This window comes from Vulpes vulpes, chromosome 8, assembly GCF_048418805.1.
Source record: "Vulpes vulpes isolate BD-2025 chromosome 8, VulVul3, whole genome shotgun sequence".
Taxonomy (NCBI): Eukaryota; Metazoa; Chordata; class Mammalia; order Carnivora; family Canidae; genus Vulpes; species Vulpes vulpes.
Window position 1 is genome coordinate 93,188,719 of NC_132787.1, and position 18,099 is coordinate 93,206,817.

At 40.5% G+C, this 18,099-nt stretch overlaps 1 protein-coding gene across 27 annotated transcripts in view; it reads left to right on the forward strand.

Annotated features, from left to right (window-relative positions):
• Positions 1 to 8,434: 8,434 nt before the first annotated feature.
• ITSN2 (intersectin 2) overlaps positions 8,435 to 18,099 on the forward strand; it is a 128,923-nt gene continuing 119,258 nt past the window's right edge. For 4 of the 27 annotated variants that reach the window (XR_012003205.1, XM_072767544.1, XM_072767548.1 and 1 more), the window contains exon 1: positions 9,086 to 9,308. The gene's annotated coding sequence lies outside the window, so the exon portion shown is untranslated. Of the gene's footprint in view, positions 8,846 to 9,040; positions 9,309 to 9,662; positions 9,752 to 9,778; positions 9,928 to 18,099 lie in introns of those variants that run through there. The other 23 variants (XR_012003206.1, XM_072767556.1, XM_072767564.1 and 20 more) reach the window with 16 other exon arrangements.

Genomic DNA, 18,099 nt, shown 5'->3' on the forward strand with positions numbered 1-18,099 from the left:
TAACACTGTATTATACATTTGAAAGTTGCTAAGAGAGAAATCTCATCACAGGAAAAAAATATGTAACTATGCATGATGACAGATGTTAACTAGACTTATTGTGGTGATCATTTGGCAACATATAAAATATCAAATCATTATATTATACTACTGAAACTAATATAATATTATCTGCCCATTATATCTCAATTTTTAAAAAGAGTTTATATGGGGGCACCTGGGTGGCTCAGTTGGTTAAGCATCTGCTTTTGGCTCAGGTTGTGATCTCAGGGTCTTGGGATCCAGCCCTGCATCAAGATCCCTGCTCAGCAGGGAGTTTGCCTCTCACTCTCTCCATTTTTGCTCTCTCTCTCTCCATCTCTCCCAAATAAATAAATAAAACCTCAAAAAAATTAATTTATATGAATTGGTAAAATTGAAATATCATAATATGTAAATGAACAGAGAATGTGAATAATTCACAGAAGAAAAATTTATTTTATTAATAAAAAGGAATTCTATTGCTTTTATTAATTAATGGAAGTATTAAAATGTTCACCATTATCTTAGATTGTAATGATCTAAGAAAATCAAGTTAAATTGAAAAATTATTTTGCTTAGTATTAAAATTTTTAAATGTAGATGAAATACATTTTTTAAGATTTTATTTATTTATTTATGAAAGACCAGAAAGGGAGGCAGAGACATAGGCAGAGGGAGAAGCAGGCTCCCTGTGGGAGCCTGATGCAGGACTCAATCCCGGGATCATGACCTGAGCCAAAGGCAGATGCCCAACCACTGAGACACCCAGGTGTCCCTGTAGATGAAATATTTTGAGGAGGATGTAGTAGAACTGGTATACTCCCATGCTGCCATGACAGAGTAAATTCATATATTTTTATAGAAATTATCAAAATTATTTTTATGCAGTAATTACAGTTCTGAGAATTAATTATAAGGATGAAAGCCAAAAGAGAGAAAATGGTATCTATGAAAGCATTTATTGTGAAATGTTTTTTATATATGTTTTGGTGTTTAGAAAGGAAATGTACTTTATAATAATGAAAAATTAAAATCAGCCAATAACAGGGAAATAGTTATTATTTTTTTAAATTAATTTTTATTGGTGTTCAATTTACCAACATACAGAGAAATACCCAGTGCTCATCCCGTCAAGTGTCCACCTCAGTGACCAGGGAAATAGTTAATTATGATCCTTCATTCAATAAATAGCATGCAGTTTTTAAAAATAAATATGGAAAATATAGAAAACATGCTATTTTGGAAAAGTATTTATAACTTCACGTTAAGTGAGAAAAAGCTGAAAATTATATTACACGATGAATACAGTCAAATAATGAATATATATCTATACCGTACCCCACACCCACGCCACCCCCCAGGTTGTAGTGCCTCTCAGGGCACAGCCTCAAGGGGCCAGGGCAGCCAGGTCTCTAGAACCGTGGCTGCTCCCCACCCCAGCTCCCTGATAGATTTATTGCACTTAAGAAAAAGAAAGCTCTGATGCTCTGCTCCCAGCTCCCACCCCCGTCCCCCAGCCCTGGCCCTCACCCCAGCCTGGGGCTGCTCTACCTGGGGCTGCACAAATCCTAAGAGGAAAATGAAAGAGGTTTGATTTGTTGTTATGATGCAGCTGCATTATTTAGGATCTATGTGTAATTCTGATTTTTTTTGTATTTTTTTGTAATTCTGAATTTAATATTTAAAGTTATTGAAATAATGTTATTTGGAAAAGAAAAAGGAATAAAACAGCCCTTTTTTTTTTTGAAGAAAAAAGTTCATTTTAGAAAATAAAAGCATTGCTGGATATGGGGAGGTTGGTCAACAACTTTCTTATATACCAAAGCAATGCTGGCATTTTCCAGAACAGAGAATTTTAAATTCTTAGTTTTATTTTTATTTATTTATTTTTTTTAAAAATATATTTTTTAAAGATTTATTTATTTATGAGAGAGAGAGAGGCAGAGACACAGGCAGAGGGAGAAGCAGGCTCCATGCAGGGAGCCTGACGTGGGACTCCATCCCGGGACTCCAGGATCGCGTCCTGGGCCAAAGGCAGGCGCCAAACCGCTGAGCCACCCAGGGATCGCCCAAATTCTTAGTTTTATAACAGAAAGAACTAAAAATTATTTTTTAGAACAAAATGAGATGGACAGTTATATGGATGTATAACATTTACACAAAGATTTTTCATTAATTCTTGATGAAAATAAGATAATAGGCAACCTCTTAAAGATGAAATCTTTCAAATTTCTCATCCTACAAATGAGTAAATTGTAGGAAGAGGGGCGCCTGAGTAGCTCAGTTGACTGAGTGTCTGCCTTTGGCTCAGGTCGTGATCCCGGGGTCCTGGGATGGAGCCCCATGTCTGGCTCCCTGCTCAGCGGAGAGTCTGCTTCTCCCTCTCCCTCCACCTCTCCCCATGCTTGTGCTCTCTCTCTCAATAAATAAATAAAATATTTTTTAAAAAATTGTAGGAAGAATTTCAAAATGGGGTTAAAAAAATCTGTTGCTTCAAAATGGACTGTCTACAACATTGGGCAAAAGAAGCCAGACACAGATACATACATACTGTATTTCACTTTCACAATATCTAAGAGCTGGCAAACTTATGATGTATGTACTTTACCATCTGCAAATTCAATAAAGATGAAAAAAATGTTCTGTAGTCAGATAAAATCATTTCACAGAATTGAAAATCAGACATATACATTAAGATTTTATTTTCCTTCAATTGCCTATTTGGAATGTAATGAAGCTTTTCTAAGTATTTTGAATAATCTGACCTTTCTAAATTACTTTGGGTCAATGTGGGTGGTCATGAATGGCAAGATGTTCATTTAATTAGTTATTATGGCTCACACTGGCCAGACTGACTGTACATCTTCAAGGCTACTGCTGCTATGCCTCTTCAAGGGATTGGGTGGATTCTCTTTAAAGAGTTACGTTATTTACATGACAGAGTCTTAAAGGAAAATAAGGAATAAGATCATATAAGTCACACCCTGGAAATCCATGAACAATACAGAGAACAGGAGGGCACTAGTCTTGACTGCAGTGGGAAGAATCACAAGCTCCAGGAGCATCACATGGTGTGTCTGACTACAGAGTGGAACCTGACCTACTATTTGCATCTTCGTATTTTGGGGAACTGTTCTTCCAAGATAAATTATTTTAGAAGTTCTTACTCATGCATATTTAATACAAAGAGAAATTTCTGATTCTGTAATATAATGAGAAGTATTGTAGAGTAAAAAGAGCATGGTCTTAATAGTCATAAAAATAAGGATTCAAATTCTACTTCTCCCACTTCCTAAATATGATTATGGAAAAATGATCCAATTTCTCTATAGTTTCTTCACCTGTGAAGTGAGGTTTATAATACCTGCTATCACTTTATCTTTCATTAGAGACTATACGTATAGGTATATGTGCCTGGCACACTCAGCATGCAATGGTGGTAGTGATTGTTAAAAATTCTCAGCATTTATGGTTGAATAGCTTTGTTCAAATGCTGTTCTTTTTTTGACACTCAAACTTATTCATTCATCTAAAAAGACAAAAACATCCACCTTTGAGGAATGGCTTTTAAAATTCAATTAATTTCTAAAAGAACACTATTTTTGTTCTTTCTTGCCCTTCTATGTGATTCTACTGAATTAAACACTTTTAAGCTACTGGTACTTGAAAAAAGAAAAAGGCCTATTTTTTTTATCTATGTAACACAAAAAAGAAAAAAAAAAAAAAAGAAAAAAGAAATGGCAATAGCACCAAGCACCTAAACCTCATCTCCTTCTGAGTCTCAAGGCAGAGAATTCTCCTGGTCTGGTCATTCTTCCCTGGGGTGAATGAGAATGGCAACCAACCTGAGGTTGCTGACCCCATCTTGAGCAGTGATTTCATTGCTCTAATTTTTAGATGTTCATCTTGTTCTTGAGGGAAGTCAAGATATGGCAAGTTTTAAGCATATCATCTAAACAGGCAAAATGTAGCCTCCCATTTACCTGAGGTCTACCTTCCTATAATGCTCTAGCATCACAGTAAATACAATTCCATCTCTCTCTCCTGAGAGTTGGAGGTGGGGGACAGGGTAGGGAGGGGGCTAGTTATCTTTCTTATACTTCATTGGCTTAAAATATTATCTTAGGAAAAAGAAAATGGTCATTCTAGGTATAAAAATGTTTGTCCAGCTAGACTGGGCCAAGCAGTACAAAATGATGTGATCCATTGTGTATTTTAAACTAACATTGTTGCTATCTGAACCCAGAATAGCATAGCCTGTGTTTCTCTATTTAAAAGGGGAAAAGAAAATTACAACAACCAGACATGAGAAAACTACCCGCACAAGACTGAGGCCTGATTTTACCTCTTTCCTTTCATACTAAACAAGGTTCGATGATCACAAATAGATCTTTACCCTGCTTCCCAGGATTGGTGTGAGGTTTATAAATGAAATAACAAGACTACTCTGTCAAGTGCAAGGTGCCACGTAAATATTAGTTATTACAAAAAGGGAACTGGAATCGCTCCAAATTTGTGCTGGAGACAGCAGCAATGAACTGAACAGACAGCTGGGCAAATATGCCAGACAGGAAGCATGTCTGACTCCTGAACACAGGCTGGATTCCCTTTTGCTGAGCTGCACCTGCCAGACTGGAAGCCCATGGTTCTTTGGTCATGAATGGGCACGTCCTGTCCAGAACTCTAGGGCCTTGCCCCGGTCTGGCCTTTGGCTCCACCCTGCCGTGCTGGACCAGAGCCAAGTCTGTGCTAACTTCCCCTCTAAGATGCCTGATACCGTCTCATCTAGTACCAACAGGCCTTAAGCCAGAGACTCATTTTGCATGACACAAATGGCCCAATGAGAACACTCCTTCTGTGTGCTCAGGAATTACCCTTCTCTCCTCTGTCTCCTTAAATAACTGTTATTTCCTTTTTTTTTTTTTTTTTCTGTTTCTCATCTGTACCAGGGCTCCAGAATAGGATGCATGAGGCTACCAAGCTGATAACAGGGCAAAGGAACTAATGAAGCCCATTAACCATGCCTCCTAACTGGGTCTCAGCTGCTTCCACTAGTGCTAGTTCCTTGCTAACTCCTTATTTTCAGTAGCTAGAACATAATAGGTTCTTAATAACTATTTGCTGAATGAAAGCAAATCTCAAATTAATGAATCAGCAAATATATACCAGATGGAGCCCTAAGTGTTTTCCTGGACCCTGACTTCTCCTACCACTGACCTGCTTTTCATCTGCTCTTATGGTCAAATACTAGGGCAGCCTCAGCTTGGTTTCCCAGATGGACTTTGACTTTAGTTCTTTATGAGCAAAGAATGACTCTCAGCACATCTATTCTTTTGTGTGAGTTTTGAAAGAAAAAAGAAACTAAAAAAAGAGACAAACCTCACTTTCCATCTATTTCTCAGAAGGAATAGAATAATTCTGACATTGTGTGTGTGTGTGTGTGTGTGTGTGTGTGTGTGTGTGTGTGTTTAGGAGTTATATAGAGATATTGTGAGGTTTTCTTCCCACAGAATAAAAGAGATCCCTGGCTAAAAAGCACAGTTGCTAACAATAGAGGCATATTAACTCCTACCAAAGATAGAAGATAAAAGGAGCACAGCTTCAGATTCCCACTGCTCAATACTCCTATCTTCAGATGCCCTGTGGATCAGAAGAATAGAGCCAGGTTTTTCTGGTGTTTAATGGTGGTTCAACACTGCTACAACTATATGAACCCCAGATGATATTGAACAATCAAATATATGTGCAACTGGAATGCCAGAAGGAGATAAGAAAGAGAATGGGGCAGAGAAAAGTATTTGAAGAAATACTGCCTAAGATTTTTCTTGATGAAAGACAGAAATTTGCAGATACAAGATTGTAAATAAATGACACACAGAATAAACACAAAAAAAGTACACAATGGAGGCAGCCCGGGTGGCTCAGTGGTTTAGCACTGCCTTCAGCCCAGGGCATGATTCTGGAATTCCGGGATCGAGTCCTACTTCAGGCTCCCTGCATGGAGCCTGCTTTTCCTTCTGCCTGTGTCTCTGCCTCTCTCTCTCTCTCTCTCTATCTCTCATGAATAAATAAATAGATAAAATCTTTTTAAAAAGTACACAATGGTGCACATTGAAGTCAAATTATTGAAAGCCAAAGATAAAAAGCAAATTTTGAAAGCAGCAAGAGAAAATGGCATATTACATGGAGGACAAAACGATTTTATCAAGAGCTGACTTTCAGTGAAAACCATAAAGGCCAGAAGAGAATGGGAAAACATCTTTAAAATGCCCAAAGAAGGGATGCCTGGGTGGCTCATCGGTTGAGCATCTGCCTTTGGCTCAGGGTATGATCCCAGGATCTGGAACCAAGTCTCCCTGCGAGGAGCCTGCTTCTCCCTCTGCCTGTGTCTCTGCCTCTCTCTCTGCGTCTCTCATGAATAAATAAATAAAACCTTTAAAAAAAAATAAAATGCCAAAAGAAAAAAAACCCTCTCAATCCAGAATTCTATATTTGGGGATATATAATTCAAGTCTGAAAATAACATTTTCAGATAAAACTAAAAGGACTTGTAGCCAACAGACCTGCATGACAAGAAACAACAAAGGAAGTTTTAAATTATGTTTATCATTTGTCTTGGAAAAATATTACTAGTAGAGGCATTACATATGAGCTCCATTTTTTTATAGCCTTTATTCTCTGTAGAATAGATAATATATTTACCTGATGGGATGCTTAGAGTCTGGAATTACTTCTCTTCCCACAACTGTGAGTTTGTTTTGAGGGCAGACTGAGTAGGAATGGGGTTAAGGATTGAATCCTTGAAAACTAACAGAAAGATAAATTGATGTAACAAAACATATATATGCTTGGGACGAGGAGAATCAGTGTAGGTAAGGAAAACAGACTGAGATTAAAAGCTAGGTTGTTAGGAATAGGCCTAAGAAACTATTCTAAATTGTGGAAGAATTCGGGGAAGAAAAATGTAACATACCTAGTCCCCTCCCTGACCTCTCTGCCTTCTCACCCTACAATAACTCCTAATCTACTTTAGACTTGACAGGTATGTCTCTAGGTCTTGGGTAGTACTTAGTTCCTTCAAGTATCTGATCACCAGTTGGTCTTGGAGATAAACAAGAGGTGGTGGGATTTGGGAAATACCAAGGAGAAAATTTACATATATAGTTCCAAGGTATGCTCTGTGAATAGAAAAGGATATCAAAGACGTACGATCACCTATATAAATCATAGATACTGAATGATCTATGACATTCCATACTGAATGACAAACTGGCCTCAAAGTACCTTTTGGAACTCTGAGATAATGTTTCAGCAGTTGCGATCCTAAAGGCTCCCAGTTGTATACAGGACACCAATTTCCACGAGAATTGCTAAATTTTTGGCTTATTTAGGGAGATGTTCAAAGAGTTTTTTCTTTTATTTATAAATAAGCTTTTAAACAAACTTAATTTTTGTTCTGCAGAGGATTTGGCACCTCCCTTGAAAAGAAAAGGGATTGAGAGTGAATTTCACCAGGTCCAGAACCCAGAGACACAAATGACATTGACCAAATGGTGGGAAGGAAATGGAGACCAGCTATTTGCCTATCAGGAATAAAAAAAAAAAACAGGTTTTGCCCCTTGACCAAGTCTCTGGAGCATTATGCTAAGAAAGATTCAGAGGCTGAGACTCTTGAATATGGGCTCAGAAAGGAATTACCACAATTAATCAGTGACGTGCGCCATGGGAATGAGACCATGTGGTCAAGAGTGTTGTTCCTAGCTTGGGTGATTTGTTTGCAGATTGGTCTCCAGGAGATAAGGGTCAGATTAACTGGTCCCCAGTAGGTAAGGGACTTCCTAGACTAACACAAAGGAGTCAGGCATCGCTGTGTCACCAAAGTGCAGGACCTGTCTGTCAGGTCTTGGTCAGGCCTTAATCGAAGAGTTAGGAAAAACACTGAGTGTGAGAGCGGGAAAAGCCTGTTTATCATCACAGACGTTTGCTAAATTCCTCACAAGTTGGTTGGCCAGTTCAGATAGGCCTAAGCCTTGACCTATCCCTCTAGAGCTAGCCTTGCTACCTTCTCCTGCCCTCACAGGTAAGTAATGAAGCCGTGGGACCACCTGACCTGCACAGATTTCTCCTTTACCAACGTTCAGTCACGGGGATATGAATTTTGTGCATGGGGTGAGCCCCCACTCTGCCTCTGATAGCCAATAGAAATACTGGGTCTTGGTAACCCCATTGTTATACCCACAGGAACCATGCCTCTAACGGAAAGCCCTTCTCTAGGAGTGTCGTGTCAAGGGCAAGGGTATAGTCTGGTGTTTTGTGAGGAGATGAGGGGCTGGAAGTGTTGAGAAAAAAGAGATACTCTGATCTCAAGGCCGTAGCGTGGGGAAGAAATGTTCAGCTTCTGCAGACCAGGTGGTGGGGTTGGGGGCCGGATGGACGTTTTAGTGCTCATGACAGTCTAGGGGGTAGCTGCTCTCCCAAAAAGGCGGGTGTGGAGGTCCCATCATGTTGGCCTTCTTCATGTGGCACTGAGGAGGGTGAGGCATGCTGGACCGACGGCCTTGGGTGCGGCCAGTCCATCCGGGGCTCTACCAGACCCAGAAGCAAGGGCCAGGACGACCTCCCGCTCCGGCCTCAGATCCCTCTGCAGAGTGCCAGCTCCCACAGCAGCGGGCTAACCTGAGAGTCGGCTCGGGGAGAGGCCCACGTGGGGTGCAACAGGCATGCGTCCCAGGCGGCCAGGCCTTCCACCGAAACCCTGGGGTTCCGCAGCGGCAGGAAGCGCACCACCCGACCTCAGCATGGCACCTCGGGGGGGAGGAGCCAGGTGGGCCGCCGCCGCTCCGGGGAAGGGCAGCGGGGCCCGGGGCTTCGGGGCGTCCCCGAGGGGACAGCGGGGCCCTGGCACCAGGCCCGCGGGGTCCGGCGCCCCGGGACTCTGGGGGGGGAGGAGCCGCGCCCCCGCCGACTGCGGGCTCCCGAGGGGTGCTGGCCGCCGGCGGGCGGGCGGGCGGGCCGTCAGCTGCCCGGCCCGTCGCCTCGCTCCCCGCCCCCCGGCTTCCTGCGGAGGCCGCGGCCGCCATGTTGTTGTGGGGCTGAGGCGGCGCCGCGGAGCCCGAGCGGCCGTGACAGGCTGCGCAACAGGTTCGCTGTCGGCGGCCTGGAGGCGAACCGGGCGGCGGCGGCGGCGGCCGAGCAGCGTCTCCCGGCGTCCGCCCGCGGCCGCGCTGCCGGTGCCGAGGGGCGCGGGGTCGCGCTGTGACGAGCGGCAGGCGCGGCGGGGGCGCCAGGTGGGTGAGGCGGCCGGCCCGGGCGGCGGGAGGGCGCGGGGCAGGTGCTGGCGCCGCCGCCGCCGCGCTCGCCGCGGGGAGGCTCGGCGGGCCGGGCCGGGAGGCGGCTGCGCGCCCCGGCCGCCGCGGACCGGCCCTCGGGAGCCGGAGCTAGGCCCCCGGCGGGCTCGGCGGCGCCGGGCGGAAACCTCCGCTCCCGGTTCCTGCCCCCGCGGCGGGGCCCCGGGCGGACGCGGAGGGGCCGGGGCCGGGTCTCGAGGCCCCCGGCCTCCCCGGCAGGTGCGGGCGGCGCGGAGGGCCGGGGGCGGCGCGGCCCCTTGTGCTCGGGGCGCCGCCAGAAGAGGGCCCGTGGGGGCCCCCGCACGCTTCCTCGGGTCCCCCCCGCCCTTTTTTTTCCCTCACAGAGTTGGCTTTCCTTGGTAATGGCTGGTGCGGAATGTCAGGTGAGCCGCATCCCGGTGCGTCAAAGTAGCCCGAGTCACGAGCAGCCAGTGGGCGGATGCTGGGCGTCCGCCGCTCGCCTTAACCCAAAGTTGGGAAATGTTAACGATTTGACTTTCGCGTTATTGACGTCCAGGGTATACAGGAAGCCCGGAGAGATGTGATCTCTCAGACCACAGTAAAGTTTATTGCTTATTATTATTATTATTTTGTAAAAGATGCCTGCATGTGCGTAGTGAATGGGTAAACAGAGACTGAAACTACAGTTGGCTTTGCATTCTGTGGAAACATGCAGTATTGGGGTGATCGATCGATCGTGTGCTTTGGCGTTGAATGATTGCCGATGGCAAGTATGCTTGCATTTGAGACTCGCATTAAAATTATGAATTGGGAATATGTTTGGTAGAGCTAGCCGGTTTAGGAATTAAGGTTAACCCAAAAATGATCGCTTTCTTAAATGCTGTACTTCGTTTTCACTAGTGTTTACTTTGCTTACCCCTGAGATGGGCGAGGTGTGACTTGGAATTTTGTGTTGTGTTAGCTTAATTTAGGTTAAGCTTCTTAAGCCTCTTAAAATTAATTGCCTCTTTCCCTGTACCGGGTTGCTATATTGTTAGTGCTGAAACCTAAAGGCAATCTGGAAACATCACGTAAAATCTTTACATCAATTAATAACGTCCCTCAAATTTTAAAGACAGTAGCAACTCTGATGTGCATACCTTTAGGTCTCTTTGGCTGTGCCTAGTAATTTCTGCCTCCCACCCACCCCCAGCTTTATTGAGGTGTGATTGACATTTATCTCTTGTCATTTCAAAAGTATAGAAGAAGGTGGAAGTTGTTTTTAAAATCTTAACTTAAAAACAATTTTATATTTTTCAAGGGCATGGAAAAATGTGCATTGCTGCTGTTTTAATGCAATATTAATGAGCAGCAAAACACCTTGTGTTTTTTAATGTTCTAGTGTATTTATTCCCTCCGCTCACCTTTATAAGGAAAAGTAGAATGGTCTGAAAAAACCTGACCTATACTGAATTATTGAGCAGAAAGTTACTGTTGTTCAGGTCTCAAGGCTAAAACCTCAATCTCTTCTGAATACGAGGAAATGTGTTAGGCATATTCTGGGATTGCAATTATAGTTATAAAAAATGGGATTTTGGGGATCCCTGGGTGGCGCAGCGGTTTGGCACCTGCCTTTGGCCCAGGGCGCGATCCTGGAGACCCGGGATCGAATCCCACATCGGGCTCCCGGTGCATGGAGCCTGCTTCTCCCTCTGCCTGTGTCTCTGCCTCTCTCTCTCACTCTGTGTGACTATCATAAATAAATAAATAAATAAATAAATAAATAAATAAATAAATAAATAAATAAATAAATAAATAAATAAATAAATAAATAAATTTTTGCAAAATAAATATATAAGGAACCTCTCTGCACCTAAGACCACATCTGGAGCTTTTGGGTTTTTTTTAAATCCATCTCTTTTTCTTCTTTATTTTTTAGTCATTTCACCGTACACTTCCTTTTTTTTTAAAGTGGAATATTCCCTCATAACCTTAAGGTTTTTATTTTTAATGTATCTTTAATAGAGTTTCACAAATTTTCATCTTACTTGTAAGACAAAAAGAACATTTTATTGGCCATCTCCTTCAACTGCCTTCTTCAGTAGCAAAATATATTTACCATTGTTATTTTTTGAGCACTTAGTACATGTTAGGCCTTGTGCTGTTTTGCATAATCAGTGAAAGCTCACAAAGATCATAAGGGTAGTTCTTTTTTTCCTATCAACTTAATGAGTGAAATGCTATCTGGAAGTTAACTGCTCTCTGAGCTACTAAATACAGGAGCCAGGTTTCAAACCAAGATCCTTCTAACTTTAGCACCTGTGCGTTTATCACCCCTCTAGATTCAGAAATTTTTTTAAAAAAGTTATTTGGGCATTCAATAAATATTTGTCGTATAAGTCAATGAATGAAAATACGTGTTAGCCTACTGGTAAGTAGCATTCTTATATACTATATTTACTTGTAAAGCATTTTATGAACAGGTTCCAGAAATGATTCAGAATAAACTAATTATATTACTAAATTATATCACTAAAACTTACATTACTAAAAATGTGGTGTATTTATTCCTGTCGGTGCATTTGCTTCCTTCTTTTTTTCTCTTCTTTTTGGATTCTGATCTTTTCAATACCTTACTTAGGGAAAAATGTGTGAAATAACTACTTTTGAAGAAAGACTAAGAAAAGGCAGACTTTTTTGGTGAACTAATTGTTAAAGGCAGGATTCCAAGTGTGAAGTAGAGAAAAAAGAATGTTTAGAATTAATTCTGTAGGAACGCCTGGGTGGCTCAGCAGTTGAGCGTCTGCCTTTGCCCCAGGGTGTGATCCTGGAATCCCGAGATCTAGTCCCGCATCGGGCTCTCTCTGCTTCTCCCTCTGCCTGTGTCTCTGCCTCTTTCTCTTTGTGTCTCTCATGAATAAATATATAAAATCTGAAAGAATTAATTCTGTAGGTGAATAGATCTGAAGATGAAGGTGCATCAGAGATGCTGGCTTTTTTTCTTGAGTTTAGATTTTACTTGTACCCTCCTGTAACTATAGAGCACAGCAACTGATGACAGAAGACAGCTGCTGGTGTTAGAGTCCTTTTGGGTAGACTGCATTTTTGTAGGTATTCTTTGAGAAGGAGGAACTGAACTGATCTTAAAGGATCTTAAGGCAGAGAGGAAGTGGGGGAGGAAGAGAGGAAACGGCAGAAATAGGGCAGTGACTACATCAAAAAATAAGGTATTTATACAACTCTAAGAGGGCAGCATATTTCATTTGCAAATGTATAGTATTATTTTTGAGAGATCCACTTAAAAAATCATTTCACGGCTATATCAGGACGCTGATTTAGTTACTTGTGAAGCTATTCAGCAGTGGTTATAGGAGACATTTAGGGATCTATTACCAGGTGATAGACATTTAACTTGTCTCATTTAAGTAAGTGTTTTATGTTTCCTAGATTATTTTCTTCACTAATGCATATTCACTTTAGAAAAAGTGTTGTGGTTAATAAAAATTTCACTTATTTGCATTGTAACCATAGTAGATAAGATACTGGCTTGCAAGTTAATCCTCCTGCTCCTAACTCCCAACACCAAAAAGCTGTATGACCTTGAGCAACTGATTTTAATTCTCAGCTTCTGTTTCTCATCTATAAAATGTATCTATCTCATAGTTTTATTGTATGTAATATAAAGTGCTTAGCACAGTGACTATTGCCTAGTATAAGTGCCCAATAAATGTTACCACTATTCCAGTTAGCTTCAGTGAGAAAGTTCAAACTAGTTTAATGCTTTTTTTGGTGGGGGGAGGGAAGGGTCTTTTTACCTAATGACTGGAAAAAATTAACTTTTTTTGCCTCCTTTTTAAATCTTATCATCAAACAATCCATATAAGACGTCTGGAAAATAAAAGAACTGATCCAGAATCCCATATCCGCCCTAAAGAATCTGTCTTTTTAGTCCCCTTAATTTGGGGGAGGGGAGAAACATAGCCTAAAAGAAGAAAACATCTATATCTGCAAAAGAAACTACTGCTTTAGATTATCACTTCCAAGTCTTCAAATCTAGGTGCTTAAATAATGTACTTTTTTTTTTTTTTTTTTTTAAAATAATGAACTTTTCAGTGTGAAGAATGCTTGCCTGGTATGAGGCTGACAATGGGAAAGAATGGTCAAGAATGGTGGGCCGCATCAAACTTGGAGAGTCCATGCAGATAAACCCCAGGAAGGTTTATTTTTTCTGATAGGAGGGCACTGATAACTACTGCTTTATCATATTCTTTTTCCTTAAACACATTGGTATATGTATTTGGACACTTTTCACCACCCTACTGCTCCTCTTTCACACTTAAGAATGAGTGCTTAAATATAAGAAGTAGGGCAGGTTAATAAATTTCACAGCATATATAGCATTTGGTAATTTTACTTTTTAGTGAGCATGGAATACATTTTGGTGAATATAAGTGAGAACTTCAAGATTAATGAAATTTGCAGAGAATGATGTGGACTAAGATGCATGTATGTGTAGCACTTTGTAACTTTGTGGTAAGTCCTGGAAACCTGAATGGTAGAACAGAAGCTAAAGTTTAATTTCTGTTTACTTTCTCCTCATCAAGACCATTTTAGGCTTTCCCTCTTCCAAAGTTCCAGTGAAGTTCCAGCTTATAAATTGATTTTGTCTTACTGAAGAGACAGCCTATATTGGAAGGGTTTCGCTGTCCACCTCTCCTTCCTTCTGGTGTCTGGTTCTCATTCTGTGATTCTGTTTTGAAGTTTTGGGCTCCAAGGATCCAGCGTTCCACTGGGTCCAGAGAGATGAGTCACTTGTATGCTTGAGATGTTCAGAGCCATTTAGACTAGATACAGATAAACTAAAACTTTTTTTGAACATTACTCCAATATCTCGTTGTTTTTTAAAGGTTTTATTTATTCATGAGAGACACAGGCAGAGACATAGGCAGAGGAAGAAGCAGGCTCCCCACAAGGAGCCTAGAGCAGGACTCGATCCCAGGCCCTGGGATCAGGTGCTGAGCCACCCAGGTGTCCCTCCAGTATCTAGGTTTTATAGTCTTTGTAGCATGATGGTGACCTCATCTCAAAAAAGTACTTGTTGCAACTCCTTCTTAAATACATCTTTGTTACTGCTTTCCTCATTAGATTGACTTTACCTCACATTTGTATTTCTAGGGGCTTCAATGGGGAGGGAGGGAGCCTCTCCCCTCCCCATTTTCTGTCATCTGCTTAACTTTTTCTTTATTATCAACGGCCATTTTTCATCTTTAAAGAATTAAACCCAACAGAAGTTACTCATAAATCTGGTACCAAATTAATTTTTTTTTTTAAATAAATACTGAATTCCTTCATGCCAGGAACTGGTCCAGGCAATGAGCATATGAGCTCATTCCTGCCATTGTGCTCCTTACAGTCAAGAAGGAGGAGAGATAATAAAATGTCTAGAAGTTAGAATTTGCTAGGGCTATGGAGAAAAGTAAGGTAGGAAATGAGGGTACAGGGAATGTGTGAGCAGTTGGGTGGGGGGTAATTGGGAGAAGTAAATTTGCCTTATTTGAAGTTACTATTAAGGAATTCAAGATCTGGGAAAAGATTATTGTGTGTGTTTTATGAGTAAACTTAGTATTTTACATCATTGTAACATAAATGTCTATAATCACGATATTTCTGTTGGGTTTGCACCCAGAAAATTGGAAAATTGTAAAGCAACAAGCAGATTAAAAAGGAAAATAATAGTCTCTAATAGTCATATTACCCAGAGAAATAGTCAGTATTAATATTTTGGTGGATCTCCTTCTAGAAATTTTTCTTTGCAAAAAATGGAATTATACACTCTGCTATGTAATCTGCTTTTTTAGCTTACTAGCATTTATCAAAAACATTCTATTTTATTGCATATTTATCTTTCCATATTTTTACTCATTTAATCTTCAGCTTCTCCCTAAGAGCTAGTCTATTATTTATTTATTTATTTATTGTTAAGATTGAACAAGGACAGGTTTAATAATTTTCCCAAGATCCCATAGCTAATAAGTGGTAGAGAATATGAACTTAGTCTGACTCTGCATCTTGGGCTCATATTGGTTTTATAGCATTAAAGTATTTTGTAATTTTTTAAAAAAATTTTAAATTATGTACAGTTAACATCTTTGTAACTGTATCTGTGTGCACATCTATATTTCCTTAGAGTAAATTAACAAGTAGTTGTAGTAGTCATATATCAAAAGGTATGGGCACTTCCTGTGGCCTTTATAAATGTATTGCCAAGTTGTCTTCCAGAAAAACTTGTCAGTACCAAAGTGTGCTGCCAGTGAAACCAGTCCTGTTTCCCACATCCTCAGAAACATTGTTTTTTTTTTTAAATCTACTAATTTGTTAAAGACTATCTTGTTTTTCTTCATTATTGAAGTTATACTTTGAAAGATTTTTCTTCTTTGAGATCTCTGCCCTTTCTCACTTCTTAGGCATTTTCATCTCTCGTTTATTTCTAAGGATTCTTTATGTTTAAGAATAGTAACTCTTTACCATGTAGATAAATTTTTTCCCGTTTGTTTCTTAATTTTGTTTTTAGATATTTATCAATGATCATAGCTATCATTTATATAGTACCTCCCATATACAGCACTATTTTAATTCACTACATTGATTCCCTCATTTAATTTTTACAACATTCCTATAGGATAGGTGCTGTTATTAGCCTTGTTTACAGAGTCCTCTGACATTTTCTTTTAATTCTCAAACATCTTTTTCCTCTGTGTCTTTGCCTATTTCTGTTCCCAAGTCCTAAAAATCTCTTTTTCTAGCCTACTAGATGATACTTATTAATTGATTAGTTCTTCATTACTCAGTTGAGGCATTTCTTCTGGGATTGCTCTTCTATATTCCCTGCTCTTACACATCTTATCCAGGTCTTATACAACTCATAACTTGGTAAATATTTGTTGATTTGAATTAAAGGTGCTCATGATGATGATGGTGATATCAAAAAGGGAATCCACCTTCCAAGTATATAAAGAAACTTATACCAAGGACGTAACATTGGAACTGGGCTTAGAAGGCCAGGGAGGAAAGTGGGGAAAGGAGAGACCTAGAAACAAATTGAATGAAAACAGACTAGGAAATTTCCCATTCTGGGAACAGCAAGTTACCTAGAATGGCCTTGGGGATTATCAGCCTTGCCTCTGGAAAAGCCTGAGAAAATATCCCTTTCACCCCAGTACACCTGTTCTAGTGTTCAGAATATTTGAATTTTCCTTCCAAATCTTTTCCTTTTAGCTCAGTTTCTCTTCTGACTTTCCTCTTTTTTCCAGGCTAAGAGGGGCAGTTGGAGGGTCCTGATGTAATTCTGGTAGGATCTTGAAGTGCCGTAGGGGCATTAGGGGAGAGAACTGTGAAGCTGTTGTCTTTGGGGTCTTGGGGTTCTAGTCACACTCCTCTCTGGCCATTGGGGTATTTGATTAGATCTCAGTTCCTTTTCTTTCCAGCATTTATTACGTTTCTGTTCTGATTTTGTTAAGAGACATTTTCCTCTAAATTTACTAGTTTAATTTTGATACTGCCTGCTGGTCTCTGAATTGTATTAACTTTTTTTTTTTTTTTTAGATTTTATTTATTCATGAGAGACACAGATCTCTCTGTGTCTCTGTGAGGCAGAGAGACACAGGCAGAGGGAGAAGCAGGCTCCATGCAGGGAGCCTGATGTGGGACTCAGTCCTCAAACCCGGGATCATACCCTGAGCTGAAGGCAGATACTCAACTGCTGAGCCCCCCAGGTGTCCCCCTTTTCCTCTTTCAATTTAACTTTATTTCTCATTATGTAACTTAAACTTATATTTATTGGTAAAATAATACATGCTGATTAAAGAAACTTTGTAAAATAGGAGAAAAAAGTAGGAGAAAAAGTTAATGTCATTCGAAGACCACCAGCCAATAAAAACCACATTTTGGTGTCTCCTACCCACTCTGACTTTCTTTTTTTGTTGTTTTTAACATATACATTGTTGTGCATGTTTTATAATACCACATGGTAGTTAAGAATAACATGGCTTTTGCTGAGTGGAGTTTTAGTTCCAGCTTAGCTTTTTATTAGCTTTGTAAGTGTAACAGTCTCACTAAGCCTCGGTTTTCCCTTCCTTTAAAAGTGGAGATTTCATAATAATACTTGGAGTTGTCAGGAAGATGAAGAGATAATGTATGTTTGGTGTGGCCATCTCATAAATTCTTTATAAATGTAACAATAATAATCAGGCCTGTCTTTTGGTTGGGTTAGCTGGGGCTGCTGCCCTGGGCTATGGGAGGAAAGGGGGCAGCATATCAGGGACACATTACGTTTTCTGAAATAGTCAAAGTTCATTTTCAAAAATTTAACATTCTCAAGGGACCTATGAAATTGTTTACGATGAGACCTTTTTTAGACTGTAATTTACCTTGGGCCAACCTCGCAGTTGGTGACTGGCCCTGAGCCTCAGACCCTTCCAGGATGGCCCTGATATAATGATGATGTCAGTGATATCATGTAAAGACCTATGTGTCAGGCTTGAAATTTGGTAAGTATTCGGTAATTATTGGCTGCTGTTATTATTTTCATAATGATACACATTTATATCATAAACTTTTAATTGAAAGAACATAACCAGTTTCCATGTTATTGCATGGTTTAGCCAAACTTATGTTTTTAAAAGTAGGTTTATTGAGATATAATTTAGATACCATTGTGAATTTGATACTTGATTTAAGTAGCAGCATGATACTTGGAGTTCAGTGTATTCCCAATTGTTAGGCACTCATGTCA